Source organism: Danio rerio, chromosome 25 (genome assembly GCF_052040795.2).
Source record: "Danio rerio strain M-AB ecotype USA chromosome 25, GRCz13ab, whole genome shotgun sequence".
In the NCBI taxonomy this organism is placed as follows: domain Eukaryota; kingdom Metazoa; phylum Chordata; class Actinopteri; order Cypriniformes; family Danionidae; genus Danio; species Danio rerio.
Genome location: NC_141045.1, coordinates 26,527,544 through 26,544,610, shown reverse-complemented (window position 1 = coordinate 26,544,610; position 17,067 = coordinate 26,527,544). Strand labels below are relative to the sequence as shown.

At 43.6% G+C, this 17,067-nt stretch overlaps 1 protein-coding gene and 11 non-coding genes across 12 annotated transcripts in view; 8 read left to right on the top strand and 4 right to left on the bottom strand.

Moving 5' to 3' along the window:
* LOC147837713 (uncharacterized) overlaps positions 1–17,067 on the bottom strand; it is a 977,861-nt gene that overhangs the window by 567,177 nt on the left and 393,617 nt on the right. The gene's annotated exons all lie outside the window — the stretch shown is intronic.
* trnaa-agc (transfer RNA alanine (anticodon AGC)) lies at positions 79–151 on the bottom strand. The gene has a single exon. It is a non-coding gene; the product is annotated as a tRNA-Ala (tRNA).
* Positions 407–480, top strand: trnai-aau (transfer RNA isoleucine (anticodon AAU)). Its single transcript has one exon. It is a non-coding gene; the product is annotated as a tRNA-Ile (tRNA).
* Positions 569–641, top strand: trnaf-gaa (transfer RNA phenylalanine (anticodon GAA)). Its single transcript has one exon. It is a non-coding gene; the product is annotated as a tRNA-Phe (tRNA).
* trnaa-agc (transfer RNA alanine (anticodon AGC)) lies at positions 2,235–2,307 on the bottom strand. The gene has a single exon. It is a non-coding gene; the product is annotated as a tRNA-Ala (tRNA).
* trnai-aau (transfer RNA isoleucine (anticodon AAU)) lies at positions 2,563–2,636 on the top strand. Its single transcript has one exon. It is a non-coding gene; the product is annotated as a tRNA-Ile (tRNA).
* On the top strand, positions 2,725–2,797 carry trnaf-gaa (transfer RNA phenylalanine (anticodon GAA)). The gene has a single exon. It is a non-coding gene; the product is annotated as a tRNA-Phe (tRNA).
* On the top strand, positions 13,325–13,398 carry trnai-aau (transfer RNA isoleucine (anticodon AAU)). The gene has a single exon. It is a non-coding gene; the product is annotated as a tRNA-Ile (tRNA).
* trnaf-gaa (transfer RNA phenylalanine (anticodon GAA)) lies at positions 13,487–13,558 on the top strand. The gene has a single exon. It is a non-coding gene; the product is annotated as a tRNA-Phe (tRNA).
* trnaa-agc (transfer RNA alanine (anticodon AGC)) lies at positions 15,157–15,229 on the bottom strand. The gene has a single exon. It is a non-coding gene; the product is annotated as a tRNA-Ala (tRNA).
* Positions 15,485–15,558, top strand: trnai-aau (transfer RNA isoleucine (anticodon AAU)). Its single transcript has one exon. It is a non-coding gene; the product is annotated as a tRNA-Ile (tRNA).
* trnaf-gaa (transfer RNA phenylalanine (anticodon GAA)) lies at positions 15,647–15,719 on the top strand. The gene has a single exon. It is a non-coding gene; the product is annotated as a tRNA-Phe (tRNA).

Below are 17,067 nucleotides of genomic sequence, written 5' to 3'. Positions count from 1 at the left end.
TCATGGCCCTTTAAGGTGCAACCAGGTATGCAATGAAAGCCAGTGTGAAAGGCATGAAAACAGATGCGGAGATTCATGTGGAGAATGCGGGCATCGATCCCGCTACCTCTCGCATGCTAAGCGAGCGCTCTACCATTTGAGCTAATTCCCCTCGCTGGAAAAAAATTTGGCTATTTTTGACGTAATCAAAAAAGAAAAAAAAGACCACATCTGCTCTGCGGTGGCCCCTTTGCCCTGCTTGATATGTATTCGTCAAATTGCTTGGAATAGCATGCTTTTTTCAAAAGGTCCTACCCGGTCCTGCTCCAGGGAACGTGTGAGGAGTCCTGCATGCCGAATGACGAGTTATCCCTAAATCACTCCACATTGGCAGTGCCCTGGATTTCTATGTTAGTGTGCAGAAAGTGGCCGGTTAGCTCAGCTGGTTAGAGCGTGGTGCTAATAACGCCAAGGTCGCGGGTTCGATACCCGTACTGGCCAAACTTTTACCCTCCTGTGCCTCAGACGCATTCAAGAGCTCTGCTAGGTCTCACCGACATCCATGCTGCAGAGCAGTTGAGACAAGACAGCCGAAATAGCTCAGTTGGGAGAGCGTTAGACTGAAGATCTAAAGGTCCCTGGTTCAATCCCGGGTTTCGGCAAAGCAGCGTTGACGTTCAGTTTTTGGCATGAGGGTCAGGGAACCGAAAGTCACTCAAAAAGCCTAGCTGCTTCACACTTAAGTCCATCTGCTTCCACTTGACCAAAACGCCATCTTCCTCCCAGACGGTCACGTCACTTCTGGTGATGATTCCAATGGCCTAATCGACAGCAATCTTCAATATGTTTAGCGCTTTGATGTCCCACTGCGGACACGCCATTGACTAAAAGAAAACTGTGACTTGATAGGGCTTCTGAAGGGTTGCAATGATAATCACTAGACAGGAACCGGCAAAGCTGACGTAAGAAGTTTCACTATAAAGTCTTAAAGGGTCACGAAACACCAAAACACATTTTTTGAGCTGTTGACAGTCGTATATGTGTCCCACACTGCTAAAAACACTATTAGGACACTTATATTTCACTAAAAAGTGTAAATTGGTTGTTATTGCGTTATTTCAAGCAAATTCGTACTTCCTGTTTGAAACGAATTTTTGAAGCTGCGTCACGGTCATGACATAATAGCGTGTATTCCAGCGTGCAGACTGGACGTCTGTGCCAGAGTGAGTCTTATTACGTCTTACAGTGTGATGCATTAATGCATGAGTAAGGCTTGGGTCAAACCAATCAGCGCGCTCTATTGTGCAACTTCATTAATATTCATTAGCGTCACCGTGTTAACGCCACAGAGACGCCACGTTGTGTTGGCAAAACAAGCGTGAAGTGTTGTTTAATAGTTTGCTGCCATTAAGTTTCGTTTTCATTTTCTCTCTGTGAGAGCTCAGCTGGTTCACGTGTGGATTAACAGTGTACGCGACGCTCGACAACAATAACTTACGTGTCTAAGGAGGAACATTGTTTACCTGAGAGCTGTTCTCATCTGCAAACGCTGAAATCCGGATTCGCTTGTAACGTTAGTCTCCTCTTCATAAAGACGCGGCTCTAGTTGCTGGTGATTGTCCTGTCTCTACAGATTTGGTAAGTGAGCGACCAGTGCTCTTTGTTTATTCAGTTTGTTGGTATCGAATTAAGTTAACTATTGCACTGAGTGCAAACATAGCACGGCATTTTGTGACCGGAATAACACACGCGGCTTTCTGACGCTACCTGCCGAGAGCATCTAAGTTTCCGGGAAATGCAGAGTTTTTTTTTTCTCTCATTCGCCGTGCGGTATCAAACATTGCATGAAAAAATAGACGCTTAGAGCAGATCCTCGAATCAAATATCGCGTTTGTCGCGAGGGGCATGAATTAATTCCCTGAATAAAAGAGCCAAACTGCTGTTAAAGTCCAACATTTAATAATTTGGCAAATAATTCGACTACAGATGTCCATGTAGGTTAAACACCATCACTTTCTCATGTGTGTGTATTTTGACTGAAACTCGCGCGTGCCCAAATAGACACTCCCACACCATCCCACTTTAGTTCCTCCGACACTCCCCCCTAAACAGAGCTGGACACGCCCACTTTTCTGACTTTTTCCAAAGTAGAGGTGTGAAAACACCCTGCTGAAACGAGGGGGTTTCATGGCCCTTTAAGGTGCAACCAGGTATGCAATGAAAGCCAGTGTGAAAGGCATGAAAACAGATTCATGTGGAGAATGCGGGCATCGATCCCGCTACCTCTCGCATGCTAAGCGAGCGCTCTACCATTTGAGCTAATTCCCCTCGCTGGAAAAAAATTTGGCTATTTTTGACGTAATCAAAAAAGAAAAAAAAGACCACATCTGCTCTGCGGTGGCCCCTTTGCCCTGCTTGATATGTATTCGTCAAATTGCTTGGAATAGCATGCTTTTTTTAAAAGGTCCTACCCGGTCCTGCTCCAGGGAACGTGTGAGGAGTCCTGCATGCCGAATGACGAGTTATCCCTAAATCACTCCACATTGGCAGTGCCCTGGATTTCTATGTTAGTGTGCAGAAAGTGGCCAGTTAGCTCAGCTGGTTAGAGCGTGGTGCTAATAACGCCAAGGTCGCGGGTTCGATACCCGTACTGGCCAAACTTTTACCCTCCTGTGCCTCAGACGCATTCAAGAGCTCTGCTAGGTCTCACCGACATCCATGCTGCAGAGCAGTTGAGACAAGACAGCCGAAATAGCTCAGTTGGGAGAGCGTTAGACTGAAGATCTAAAGGTCCCTGGTTCAATCCCGGGTTTCGGCAACGCAGCGTTGACGTTCAGTTTTTGGCATGAGGGTCAGGGAACCGAAAGTCACTCAAAAAGCCTAGCTGCTTCACACTTAAGTCCACCTGCTTCCACTTGACCAAAACGCCATCTTCCTCCCAGATGGTCACGTCGCTTCTGGTGATGATTCCAATGGCCTAATCGACAGCAATCTTCAATATGTTTAGCGCTTTGATGTCCCACTGCGGACACGCCATTGACTAAAAGAAAACTGTGACTTGATAGGGCTTCTGAAGGGTTGCAATGATAATCACTAGACAGGAACCGGCAAAGCTGACGTAAGAAGTTTCACTATAAAGTCTTAAAGGGTCACGAAACACCAAAACACATTTTTTGAGCTGTTGACAGTCGTATATGTGTCCCACACTGCTAAAAACACTATTAGGACACCTATATTTCACTAAAAAGTGTAAATTGGTTGTTTTTGCGTTATTTCAAGCAAATTCGTACTTCCTGTTTGAAACGAATTTTTGAAGCTGCGTCACGGTCATGACATAATAGCGTGTATTCCAGCGTGCAGACTGGACGTCTGTGCCAGAGTGAGTCTTATTACGTCTTACAGTGTGATGCATTAATGCATGAGTAAGGCTTGGGTCAAACCAATCAGCGCGCTCTATTGTGCAACTTCATTAATATTCATTAGCGTCACCGTGTTAACGCCACAGAGACGCCACGTTGTGTTGGCAAAACAAGCGTGAAGTGTTGTTTTATAGTTTGCTGCCATTAAGTTTCGTTTTCATTTTCTCTCTGTGAGAGCTCAGCTGGTTCACGTGTGGATTAACAGTGTACGCGACGCTCGACAACAATAACTTACGTGTCTAAGGAGGAACATTGTTTACCTGAGAGCTGTTCTCATCTGCAAACGCTGAAATCCGGATTCGCTTGTAACGTTAGTCTCCTCTTCATAAAGACGCGGCTCTAGTTGCTGGTGATTGTCCTGTCTCTACAGATTTGGTAAGTGAGCGACCAGTGCTCTTTGTTTATTCAGTTTGTTGGTATCGAATTAAGTTAACTATTGCACTGAGTGCAAACATAGCACGGCATTTTGTGACCGGAATAACACACGCGGCTTTCTGACGCTACCTGCCGAGAGCATCTAAGTTTCCGGGAAATGCAGAGTTTTTTTTTTCTCTCATTCGCCGTGCGGTATCAAACATTGCATGAAAAAATAGACGCTTAGAGCAGATCCTCGAATCAAATATCGCGTTTGTCGCGAGGGGCATGAATTAATTCCCTGAATAAAAGAGCCAAACTGCTGTTAAAGTCCAACATTTAATAATTTGGCAAATAATTCGACTACAGATGTCCATGTAGGTTAAACACCATCACTTTCTCATGTGTGTGTATTTTGACTGAAACTCGCGCGTGCCCAAATAGACACTCCCACACCATCCCACTTTAGTTCCTCCGACACTCCCCCCTAAACAGAGCTGGACACGCCCACTTTTCTGACTTTTTCCAAAGTAGAGGTGTGAAAACACCCTGCTGAAACGAGGGGGTTTCATGGCCCTTTAAGGTGCAACCAGGTATGCAATGAAAGCCAGTGTGAAAGGCATGAAAACAGATGCGGAGATTCATGTGGAGAATGCGGGCATCGATCCCGCTACCTCTCGCTTGCGCCTGCAGCATCCCGTCTACAGAGCCAAAGTAAGCCCAAAGTAAGCCCACATGAGCCAATCACATCTCACCTCGGTGGCTTACTTTTGACCAATAGAGTGTAACCCCTGTGGCTTACTTTTGACCAATCACGTTTGTCTTTGCGCTGACGTCATTTCGACCAATCGCGTTTCACTTCAGTGGCTTACTTTTGACCAATCGCATTTCTTTTTGCTGTGACGTATGTTTGACCAATCGCGTTTCTCCTCGATGGCTTACTTTTGACCAATCACACGACGCTTTTATTATAATCGTCATCTTTGAATCAGGTAAGCCAGATGTAACGCTACTTTATTATTAGTTTATTATTAGTTTATTATACTGTGTGTATTTCTGTTAAATGATAAGTTACAATCGACAGAAAGTTAACGTTACGGCAGATGTTTTCTTCATAACTTGTAAAACGGTAATGTTTCCCATGATAAATACAGAGCAACATGTCGCTAGTGATCAGAAAAGGTGGAATCATCGCCATTTGGTTAAATGATTAAACAAAATGTTCTGATATTTGTTTAGAATAATAATGCCCCCATTCGACCTAGCAATATTGGGCCCTATAATCGCGGTGTACACTCTAAAAAGCTAACGTTACTGTATTTAAATGTACAGTTACAGTTACTTATAATGTAATTGCATGAAATACAGAGTTAAACAGTTTTTTCTTAAACATTTAATTTAGCAAATAATTCTATACTTTTAAAATAATTCTATTTTAGGTAAAACAAAGTAATATTTATAAAGACAACTGCACAAACTTTAAAAACATTTGAGTTTAACACTTGTTCATGACAATATATGATATATATTTAGTAATTAGATTGTATTGTATTTTATAAATCTATTGTAAAAATATTATAAGCATATATTGTATTTTGTTTATTTTATTACTTGTGTTTTCAGATATATTACACAACAGAATAGTTATATTAAATAGCTGAAGTACAAACATTTTATTTATAAAAGTCATAATGTAAAGACTTAAGAGTTTAATGTGTATATTATAACTTAATGTTTTAATTTCTGTTGTTTCTCATTTATTTATATGGATTTTAAGTTGTACTACCATGCATATATTAGGCATATGTGTAGAAAATTCACCAGAAGTCCATTTTATGGTCATGGTCATATTTACTACTGCAATAATATGGATTATCTACCTTGTTAAATTATTGTTTCACACTTAATGTACATGTATCTTTCTGATTGCTCTAGGTAATGTTCTCTCTAATGTTTTTTTTTTTCAGAAAAAAATGTACGCATACCCGATTTTCCGCCGCCAATCAGCGACATCAAGCAGACTCCTCTTGGGGCCATCTGCAGAGGCAGAGCGCCTTGTAAGCAGGGAGTCTGGAAGGGCCAAACCCAAGGAAGAGGTGCTGGCAGAGGCCACTGCTTTCGTCAGCAGCAATGGTGGAGACTCCAGTGACCAGTTTTTAGTTCTGGCTCACTGCAAGATTCAGTTTGGCAAGTACCAGGGCCAAAGATTTAGATGGCTCCTAGAGCATGCTCTGGGGTATGCGGTGTACCTGGTGCTTAGCATTTCTGATGAGAAGCTGCAGACAACACCCTTGTCAGAAAACAAACACCTGTTTCTTCAGTACACTTCCTCCATCAGGGAGATTGCAGAAGAAGTAGAGAAGTACCAGAGGAAACAGGAAATGCAAGCAGAAGCCAGGGCAAAAGGAGATACAGGGTGCTTGATGGTGGAGTTTGGTGACTTTAAGGGCCGGTCCATGAAAGATGTGTTTGAGGACCAGAGCAAGGAGGCCCAAGCCCTCATCAGGTACCTGGTTAAGGCAGATGCCAGGCCAAAAACCAACATGGCACTTTTCAAGACGTATGTCCTGAAAAGACTGGCTTCTGCTGCTGCCTCTGCACCTCCACCTGCAGCATCCAGTGTCTCTGCACCTCCACCCGCAGCATCCAGTGTCCCTGCTCCTCCACCTGCAGCCATCCAAACAGGTGTACAGCAGACTGCCACTGTGAAATCGCTGTTGGCAAGGGGCAAGCACTTGTCTCCTTCACAGCTGGCAAAAAAACTGATGTCACCTGTTAAACCCTGTAAGTAGGAGAGTGAATACTGAGCATGATACAGAATTATCCCAACAGCAGTTATATATGTGTTTATTTATTGTTATGTCAAACTTTCTGTTTCCAGATCCAAAACTGCAGTCAACTGTATCTCCTCCTACAGCAGAACCCCCAGCCAAACGTATGGCCCAAAGGCAGCTTTTTACTACTGGTAAGTAAGCACCATCGTATTGTACATTTGGCTGTGTGTATTTTTCACAGTAATATTGTAAATATAAGATTTATGCTCCAGGCACTTCCAGATCCACAGCTGAAGATGATGAAGAACTGGTGTTTGCTGCATCACAATGTGAAGCACAGCTCTTTGCAGGTGTGGCACACGACACAAATGAAAATGTTATAACAATATTTTGTGAAAACACACTAAGTATTTTTTTTTACAAAAAATAATGAATCAAATTTTTATCTACAGTACAGAGTTGTCACATCATGCCTCAAGCGGGATGCATTCTTTGAGTGCACTTCTTCAAAACCTTAAGGATGTTCAAAGGTTTCAGTGTATTTATTTGAGTTTCCGAACTAATCATTATTGAACATTCATCAGATAACTTTTCCTCGTCTCTTGCTCTTCTCACTCACTCTCTTAGATGGTGGTGATTCATTGCTGTCATTATCAGCTGAGCAGTTTTTCCTTACTGTATCTGTGTGCATGCTTCATGTCTTTGTGCTTCAATAATTTATACTAATCATGCCTCATTTTACTTACTCCATTTCATATGATTCTCATTCGCAGAGAATTGTGTTAATTCCATATCCCTTTCATCAATAAAGTGCACACTAATTTCTTTGCTTCCTAACAGTATCATTCTCTTAACTTGTATTTCTAAGTATACCCATATTAATAATAATACTTATCCAAAACTATTGCTTCACTGGCTGTTCATGGGCATAATTTGTGGCACCTTACTATCAAAAGCAACAGTCATCATAATATTGTTAACCATAAATTGTTTGTTACTATTCACTCAGAGGCCTGTGCCAATCCGTCTCCATCAGCGGAAACAGCAAAAACACCAGATCTTCAACATCATCAGCCACCAGTTGAGCTTCCTGTTCACTGGAAAGATCAGCTTCCCCCTTTCCAGCATGAGTGGATTCGGAACACGGTATTTAAAACAAACTTAAAAACCGGCAAGCCAGAGCTAGTGTCCCAGCTGAAGCTTTGGTGGTATCCTCCCCAGCCCCCTCTAATTAACACGCAGCCACCTGCCTCTCCTGACCTCTTCTTCTGCCGACCACTTTTTCTGTGGATGCCGCTGAAGATGTGGTTGTTTCCACTTGTCTGTGTTCGCCTAAGCTGTGGTAAGCACAGACTAACAGCTGCTGGAATTTACCGCACGGTGCGCAAGGTCCTCGACATCGACGGCTGGTACGACCTTGCCACTGAGTATCTGGAGTGCAAGCGGTGCAAAAAGAAGTTTCCTGCCTGGTCCGAGGACATCTTAGGACAGCTGGATATTGGCCACCGTAGTCAGTTTCCAGCTTTGCTGACATACAGGTAATTCATAATGCCAATATTTTAATTGTGTTAATTTTTAGCAAACAAAGCATTTCCCTGATTATAATGTTGTTTCCTTAGATACTCATGTGACAACCGGGTAGTTAGGATGATGAGGGAGAGGACACTGGGCAACAGTGTGACTCAGCTTTTCAAAAAGCTGATGGAGCAACACAGTGAGGCATGGACACAGCGAGTCTTGCAGTACCTGACTGCCTGTGAACCATTCACAAGGTCCTCCCTTGTGCAACCTCCTGTGTTTGCTGAGCCTCCCCTCTTACCTGCCATACCCAAACCTAAGTGGCTGTTAGCCGTCTATGCCAGGGATGTTCTGGGGCGACTGCACGAGGTCAAAGCCAAAATCACCTCCGTCTTTGGCTGTGTTCTAAAGATGGACTCCACAAAAAAGGTATGTTTATATCCAGACATTTGCCAGATATGGATATGTGTGCGTACATATTTAACACAGTTTTATTTTTCCTAATAGATCACAAAGAAACTTGCAGGTGCTGCTGCGGGAACAGCTGCCTGGTGCACTAATGTGGGGAACGAACACGGTCAAGTCCTTGTCTCTGTGCTGTCAGCTGCCGAGGGTCATGGACTGGACCCAATGGCGGCCGGGCTGATGAAGCGTTACCGGGAGGCAGGAGAGGCAGCCCCGAAAGTAATGTACGTGGACAGAGATTGCTGCAGTCAGCACGGCCAGTCTCCGGTGAAGATCATGTTTCGGGAGTGGGATGAGCTTGAAGTGCGCCTTGACATCTGGCATTTTATGCGCCGGTTTGCTGCAGGTGTCACGACAGAAGCTCATCCGCTCTACGGCATCTTCATGGCACGTCTGTCCACGTGCATCTTTCAGTGGGATCCAGAAGATGTGGCCGCTCTTCGCCAGGCAAAGGAAGGTGAGCTGGCGGCAAAAAAGACTGGCCACATTTCACAAACGGCTCTCAGTGCTCGCATAAACCGGAGGGAGCTAGCACTGCACTGCCGTAGGAGGACCAGAGGTGTGGAGGAGACCACCTGTCTGATTGGAAAGCTGTTGGACCATTTTGACAGCGAGCATGGGAAGGACACTCTGGGTGTTCCTCTGCTGGACCACGAACGGATCCAGCAGATATGGAAGGAACAGCAGAAGCATATACAGTGCATTCAAGACCCAGAGAACTTTCCACTGTACATGAAGACAGGGACACTGAAGAAAGGCAGTGTGGAGCTGTGTTGTTACAGGTGTGCCCGTGGCTCTACATCTTTGGAGTCCTTCCACCTCCACCTAAACCGTTTTATTCCAGGTATTACATACATTTGGATTGTTTTATTTTGTAAAACATATAAGCACTGTGATAACTTCCATTACTTTAATGTAACATTATTAAACATTTAAATAACATTTGTGATGTTATCAGCATTGACAAAGCTGTCTTGCCTGACAAGTAACTCTGTTTATAATGACAATAATTTTAATGTTAGTACATAACCTAATAACATGTTAATTAATTCTTCACATATTTTTAACTATTTTAATTTCCAGGGACCAGTGCCAGTGATGCGCATTTTCAGGCCTATCTCCTTGAGGGCTTGATGCGCTGGAATGATGACCGGATGGAAAGCACCATAAAAGGAGCATCCTCCATACGGTCATATGGCAGTGCCATGAGAGAGGCTGTGGACAGGCTTAGCCGAGCAGTCTTAGGGAAGCCCTGGGATAACCGTTATCACCCTCCTGGAGCATATACAGGCAAGAAATTCATTAACTAGTTGTTATATAAGTGATTTATTAAGCTTTAATGTACTTCACAAAATGTTTATCTAAATATTTACTTTATTATTAGTTTTATTTAATATATGTTTTTTTTTAATTGTTTTATTCTTTAAGGTGAATTGCTGGGAATAGAGTACCTTTACAGCCAGACCGGCAAAACCCTGACTCCGGTGCTCCAGAACCCAGAGGAGGAAGACAGGCTGGTGGAGGAAGTAGATGACGAGGATCTACAAGATGAGGGGTTTGAGGAGGAGATCATGGAGGACATCACAGTTCCAGTGCTGTATGAGGATGACCCCTGCCGTGATCTCAGAAACAGCCCCTCATCTTCGCCTCTGCCTCAGTCCCCAGCATCACTGGCTGAGCCGTCCACATCAGCTGGTGGAGAAGGACAGCTTCCTAGCCGAGCCCCCTCAGTGCCGTCACAGCCATCCGACTCTGGAGACAGTCTCTCTGTTGAGGCTCAGGTAAGATACATTAAGAACTTAATTTGATTTAGTCTTTTTTTATTCCACATATACTAAATTTATTCTGTATTTACCAGGGAGTAGTCATTGGACCTGATGGCATTGCTGGGTGGGACAAGGTCCAGGATCTGGCTGCTTATTTGGTAGGTCTTCGTGAGGCTCCTTACCTCACTGACCTGCAGGTGACAGAGGCCATCCAGCTGTGGACAGCTCTCCTGGATGTTGATAAACAGCGCATCAACTACCAGCCTCGACATCAGCCTCAGCTGACGCATGGGCGCTTTAAGGCACCAAAGCGCTCCGGAGTCACTCCAGGTGTGGAGAGCGTCAAACGTTGTCTGATTGGACATCCTGGGGGTCCAGCACAGTGGCCTAGCACCAGCCGCTTGGTTGAGGCCATTTGTACAAAGCTGTGTGCCGTACACAAGTCCACTTCCAAGAAGGCTGGTGTTCGCACCCCCAGGTGGTCTAAAATACTGACCGATTACCACCACATCCGGGATCTGGTGCTTGGCAGTCGCAGGCTAATGGATGAAACAGTGATCCAGCTTTTTGAGCTAAACCAGAAGACGCTCATTCAGTGGTAAGCAAAGCACATTATTTTCTTTAAATTACCTGAATATTTCTAAATTAATATATATGAATAATACATATCATTTATTATCAGGTTTCAACGGAGGCAAAAGGATCAGGAAATGAGTGTACTCACTCAGGGACTGACTCCACTTAATCCAATTGCTGTGGCAGATACGCAGCTTCCTTTGCCGAGGGAAAAATTGGACGAGGCACCGTCAACATCAGGCCCCAAACACCAGTTTGTTTTTCCTCCAAATAAAGAAGGACAGGCACCTCTTCTTCGACCTGGACGAAAGTCTGCTTCAGCAACCACCACAGTTTGCTCTTTCCTGCCAGATGCCACGACGGTGTGCTCCTTCCCACCGGCCCCCACGACGGTATGCCCCATCGCGCCAACCCCCACCACAGTCTGCCACATTGCACCGGCCCCTACTATGGTGTGCCCCGTCACACCGACCTTCACCACAGTGCGCCCCATCTCGCCAGCCTCCACCACAGTGTGCCCCGTCATACCAGCCTCCACCACAGTGCGCCCTATTGCGCCGGCCCCCACCACAGTGCGCACCATTGTGTCTGCCCCCACCACGGTGTGCTCCTTTCCACCGGCCCCCAGCACGGTGTGCCCCATTGCACCACCCCCCACAGCACCAGGTGTTGTGAAGCCCATTTCAGGACCTGGATCATTGTTTGGCACACTTGTTTTTAACCCAGACATGAGTGTGTCAATGGTGATTCCATCATTTGCTGCACCAACATCCAGTGCAGTCCCAGCTTCACCTGCACCTGCTGTTGCTCCACCTGCACCTGCTGTTCCTCCACCTGCACCTGCTCCACCTGCACCTGCTGTTCCTCCACCTGCACCTGCTCCACCTGCAGGAGAAGGAAAGTGGAGTCCACAAAAGGAAGTATGTGCGTGCGGTTACTTTTAATGTTTGCAGCAAATGTGGGCAACCCAAGACTAAGGAGTTTGGCCATAGCCGATTTGGTAATGCCACATTTTGTCTGCAAACTTCAAATGGCAAATCCTTAGAGGACTGGTTGGCAGAACAGCGCCAGCAAAATAAAGGACAAACTCCGGCTCCAGAATAAAGTACAAATTGCTGTATATATATTTGTAAATGTTACATGGGTACTCTCTCTTTCCCTCATTTAATTTAATTTTTGTGTGTTAATATGTAGCCTTTTAAAGTAGCACTTTATAGACTTTATAGACTTTTATATTACATAGGCCCACTCTTATTTTGTCTTGTGTGTACTTATTTAAAATTTGTGTGCATTTTATGTAAAAATATATTTATATTTCTTAAAAAAATAACATTTTATACATTGCTTAAAAACTATATTTTATATATTACGTGCCCCCACTCTTGCATTTTATTATTTATTCATATTATTGTTTAATATATTGTGTGTATAAAAATAAATATATATAGAGAGTATTGTTTTTATATATTGTGTATAATAAATAAATATATTTATATATAGTATTGTTTTAATATATTATATGTGCATAATAAATAAATATATATTGTATTGTTTTTATTTATTGTATATTATATAGTTTATATATTAAGATATGTTTTTATTTAGTTTTTTTACATTGTTTTACAATTTATATATATTTGTATTCATTTTAATAAACCATTTTGCATATTACTTGTTTTTGTGTGCATTCATTTAAAGTTATTATTACATAAAGAAATATAAAATATATATATATATATATATATATATATATATATATATATATATATATATATATATATATATATATAATACTTATATATACATAAGCATGCATAAATATGTTTAATTGAAACATTTTCATTCGTTTTTAATTAACGTAATAAGCTTTTTAAGAACAATATCCACATAATAGTAATATCAATATAATTGCCTGTGTTACGTCAGTAAAATTTCAACAAGAGCGCAGCTGATTGGCTCCGCTGAAACCGACACTGATTGGATATTGTGTTACACAGATCGTGTGTTCGAATCCAGCACGCAACAAATGACATTTAGAATGACATGCAATATGCAACCAAAATACCACATTATGCACAGTCACAAAGCCGCGAACACTACTGCAAGCGAAATTTGTCGCATTTTTCCGTTTTTTGCGACTTGTTCGCTTGCGAGTGAGCGAGAAGATTGGGCCCCTTCCTTTGCGCAGCGAGCGCTCTACCATTTGAGCTAATTCCCCTCGCTGGAAAAAAATTTGGCTATTTTTGACGTAATCAAAAAAGAAAAAAAAGACCACATCTGCTCTGCGGTGGCCCCTTTGCCCTGCTTGATATTTATTCGTCAAATTGCTTGGAATAGCATGCTTTTTTTAAAAGGTCCTACCCGGTCCTGCTCCAGGGAACGTGTGAGGAGTCCTGCATGCCGAATGACGAGTTATCCCTAAATCACTCCACATTGGCAGTGCCCTGGATTTCTATGTTAGTGTGCAGAAAGTGGCCGGTTAGCTCAGCTGGTTAGAGCGTGGTGCTAATAACGCCAAGGTCGCGGGTTCGATACCCGTACTGGCCAAACTTTTACCCTCCTGTGCCTCAGACGCATTCAAGAGCTCTGCTAGGTCTCACCGACATCCATGCTGCAGAGCAGTTGAGACAAGACAGCCGAAATAGCTCAGTTGGGAGAGCGTTAGACTGAAAATCTAAAGGTCCCTGGCTAATCCCGGGTTTCGGCAAAGCAGCGTTGTCGTTCAGTTTTTGGCATGAGGGTCAGGGAACCGAAAGTCACTCAAAAAGCCTAGCTGCTTCACACTTAAGTCCACCTGCTTCCACTTGACCAAAACGCCATCTTCCTCCCAGACGGTCACGTCGCTTCTGGTGATGATTCCAATGGCCTAATCGACAGCAATCTTCAATATGTTTAGCGCTTTGATGTCCCACTGCGGACATGCCATTGACTAAAAGAAAACTGTGACTTGATAGGGCTTCTGAAGGGTTGCAATGATAATCACTAGACAGGAACCGGCAAAGCTGACGTAAGAAGTTTCACTATAAAGTCTTAAAGGGTCACGAAACACCAAAATTTTTTGAGCTGTTGACAGTCGTATATGTGTCCCACAGTGCTAAAAACACTATTAGGACACCTATATTTCACTAAAAAGTGTAAATTGGTTGTTTTTGCGTTATTTCAAGCAAATTCGTACTTCCTGTTTGAAACGAATTTTTGAAGCTGCGTCACGGTCATGACATAATAGCGTGTATTCCAGCGTGCAGACTGGACGTCTGTGCCAGAGTGAGTCTTATTACGTCTTACAGTGTGATGCATTAATGCATGAGTAAGGCTTGGGTCAAACCAATCAGCGCGCTCTATTGTGCAACTTCATTAATATTCATTAGCGTCACCGTGTTAACGCCACAGAGACGCCACGTTGTGTTGGCAAAACAAGCGTGAAGTGTTGTTTTATAGTTTGCTGCCATTAAGTTTCGTTTTCATTTTCTCTCTGTGAGAGCTCAGCTGGTTCACGTGTGGATTAACAGTGTACGCGACGCTCGACAACAATAACTTACGTGTCTAAGGAGGAACATTGTTTACCTGAGAGCTGTTCTCATCTGCAAACGCTGAAATCCGGATTCGCTTGTAACGTTAGTCTCCTCTTCATAAAGACGCGGCTCTAGTTGCTAGTGATTGTCCTGTCTCTACAGATTTGGTAAGTGAGCGACCAGTGCTCTTTGTTTATTCAGTTTGTTGGTATCGAATTAAGTTAACTATTGCACTGAGTGCAAACATAGCACCGCATTTTGTGACCGGAATAACACACGCGGCTTTCTGACGCTACCTGCCGAGAGCATCTAAGTTTCCGGGAAATGCAGAGTTTTTTTTTCTCTCTCATTCGCCGTGCGGTATCAAACATTGCATGAAAAAATACACGCTTAGAGCAGATCCTCGAATCAAATATCGCGTTTGTCGCGAGGGGCATGAATTAATTCCCTGAATGAAAGAGCCAAACTGCTGTTAAAGTCCAACATTTATTAATTTGGCAAATAATTCGACTACAGATATCCATGTAGGTTAAACACCATCACTTTCTCATGTGTGTGTATTTTGACTGAAACTCGCGCGTGCCCAAATAGACACTCCCACACCATCCCACTTTAGTTCCTCCGACACTCCCCCCTAAACAGAGCTGGACACGCCCACTTTTCTGACTTTTTCCAAAGTAGAGGTGTGAAAACACCCTGCTGAAACGAGGGGGTTTCATGGCCCTTTAAGGTGCAACCAGGTATGCAATGAAAGCCAGTGTGAAAGGCATGAAAACAGATGCGGAGATTCATGTGGAGAATGCGGGCATCGATCCCGCTACCTCTCGCATGCTAAGCGAGCGCTCTACCATTTGAGCTAATTCCCCTCGCTTGAAAATAATTTGGCTATTTTTGACGTAATCAAAAAAGAAAAAAAAGACCACATTTGCTCTGCGGTGGCCCCTTTGCCCTGCTTGATATTTATTCGTCAAATTGCTTGGAATAGCATGCTTTTTTTAAAAGGTCCTACCCGGTCCTGCTCCAGGGAACGTGTCAGGAGTCCTGCATGCCGAATGACGAGTTATCCCTAAATCACTCCACATTGGCAGTGCCCTGGATTTCTATGTTAGTGTGCAGAAAGTGGCCGGTTAGCTCAGCTGGTTAGAGCGTGGTGCTAATAACGCCAAGGTCGCGGGTTCGATACCCGTACTGGCCAAACTTTTACCCTCCTGTACCTCAGACGCATTCAAGAGCTCTGCTAGGTCTCACCGACATCCATGCTGCAGAGCAGTTGAGACAAGACAGCCGAAATAGCTCAGTTGGGAGAGCGTTAGACTGAAGATCTAAAGGTCCCTGGTTCAATCCCGGGTTTCGGCAAAGCAGCGTTGTCGTTCAGTTTTTGGCATGAGGGTCAGGGAACCGAAAGTCACTCAAAAAGCCTAGCTGCTTCACACTTAAGTCCACCTGCTTCCACTTGACCAAAACGCCATCTTCCTCCCAGACGGTCACGTCGCTTCTGGTGATGATTCCAATGGCCTAATCGACAGCAATCTTCAATATGTTTAGCGCTTTGATGTCCCACTGCGGACACGCCATTGACTAAAAGAAAACTGTGACTTGATAGGGCTTCTGAAGGGTTGCAATGATAATCACTAGACAGGAACCGGCAAAGCTGACGTAAGAAGTTTCACTATAAAGTCTTAAAGGGTCACGAAACACCAAAACACATTTTTTGAGCTGTTGACAGTCGTATATGTGTCCCAAACACTATTAGGACACCTATATTTCACTAAAAAGTGTAAATTGGTTGTTTTTGCGTTATTTCAAGCAAATTCGTACTTCCTGTTTGAAACGAATTTTTGAAGCTGCGTCACGGTCATGACATAATAGCGTGTATTCCAGCGTGCAGACTGGACGTCTGTGCCAGAGTGAGTCTTATTACGTCTTACAGTGTGATGCATTAATGCATGAGTAAGGCTTGGGTCAAACCAATCAGCGCGCTCTATTGTGCAACTTCATTAATATTCATTAGCGTCACCGTGTTAACGCCACAGAGACGCCACGTTGTGTTGGCAAAACAAGCGTGAAGTGTTGTTTTATAGTTTGCTGCCATTAAGTTTCGTTTTCATTTTCTCTCTGTGAGAGCTCAGCTGGTTCACGTGTGGATTAACAGTGTACGCGACGCTCGACAACAATAACTTACGTGTCTAAGGAGGAACATTGTTTACCTGAGAGCTGTTCTCATCTGCAAACGCTGAAATCCGGATTCGCTTGTAACGTTAGTCTCCTCTTCATAAAGACGCGGCTCTAGTTGCTAGTGATTGTCCTGTCTCTACAGATTTGGTAAGTGAGCGACCAGTGCTCTTTGTTTATTCAGTTTGTTGGTATCGAATTAAGTTAACTATTGCACTGAGTGCAAACATAGCACCGCATTTTGTGACCGGAATAACACACGCGGCTTTCTGACGCTACCTGCCGAGAGCATCTAAGTTTCCGGGAAATGCAGAGTTTTTTTTTCTCTCTCATTCGCCGTGCGGTATCAAACATTGCATGAAAAAATACACGCTTAGAGCAGATCCTCGAATCAAATATCGCGTTTGTCGCGAGGGGCATGAATTAATTCCCTGAATGAAAGAGCCAAACTGCTGTTAATGTCCAACATTTATTAATTTGGCAAATAATTCGACTACAGATATCCATGTAGGTTAAACACCATCACTTTCTC